This window comes from Charadrius vociferus, unplaced genomic scaffold, assembly GCF_000708025.1.
Source record: "Charadrius vociferus isolate BGI_N301 unplaced genomic scaffold, ASM70802v2 scaffold162, whole genome shotgun sequence".
In the NCBI taxonomy this organism is placed as follows: domain Eukaryota; kingdom Metazoa; phylum Chordata; class Aves; order Charadriiformes; family Charadriidae; genus Charadrius; species Charadrius vociferus.
Window position 1 is genome coordinate 976,803 of NW_009647236.1, and position 1,250 is coordinate 978,052.

The window sequence follows — 1,250 nt, forward strand, 5'->3', positions numbered from 1 at the left end:
CCCCAAGTCATGGAAGCAGGTGACATGGGGTGGTATCGCCGGCTTCTGAAGTGCGATGTGGCACGAGAAGCGTTTACACTGTACGCCAGACTCTATAAAAAGGTTATTCAGGTCAGAAACAGGTGAGGTAGCTATTAAAGTGAGTCACGGCACGGCACTGTCAACATAAGTTGGAAGCTTGGAAATGACTAAAACGGTGTAAAGAACAGACTTGTTCTGTACGGTACTAAATATATATAGCACCTCTTCTTGCATAATAAAACCAGAGAAGCAGTGCACATTGGTCACCTCATTTTGCAGCTTCTTCAGGAGCGCTGAATACAGTTCTGATAACCACTCTAGTGCCTAATCTGTTTTTGTAAACCCTACGGCAATATGTCTTTATTTCATCTTACACCGAGCTCCATACTTTTTTTCACTTCAGCTAATCTCTGTGTGTACACAGGTACTCCCTGTCTGAACAATAAAAAGATCGTGATGTTCAAAGAATAAGTGTAGCTTCACTTATGTCCTCATGAAAAATAAAGGATACATTGCTGATGAAACTGGAGGGGTTGATAGATTTCTGTAGCCAGAAAAAAAGGAACAGTGTATGGGAAACAAAATATATGAGGACTATGGCTAGAAGACAGAAATGAAAAAGAAGATGGAACTGAGTAAGCAAACCTGTAAAGATGTAAATGCAGGTGTTTGGAGAATAAGGAGAAGTCAAAACTCAGTTGAAGCTATTTGAAGAATGCGCCATCCTACTGATATGTTCACCACAGGCAGTGCAAGTGAAAAGAAAAAAAAAAAAGCTGGCAAACCCAAAAGAAAGATAATAGCATGAATTGTAAATAGGAAAGGTAAAGATAAGGTTAAAAATGAAATAATTAGGATGACGAAAATGTCACGGACAGACTTGCAAAAAAGAGAATAGACTGGGAGTCGGGGATTGATAGAAAATCTGGTAATGTAATTGTCCCACAGTTCTAGGGAGGACAGAGATAAGCTGGTTAGTTTCAACTGAAGAAAAGGAAGGACCAAAATTAGAAGAATGATAAAAAGCTTTTGGAAGTGGAATAAGATGCATACGTTTTTGGAATATCGGCAATATTTGTCTTTTAGAGAATCAGTATGAAGAGCTGGGTGTTGATGATTAGATATTATCTCAGAGTAGCCAAAAGGCCAAGGATCCTCACACTGCCAATGTGCTGTTAGGAAAACAGACTCGTAGGAAAAAAAAAAAACACACACAAAAAAACCCCCTC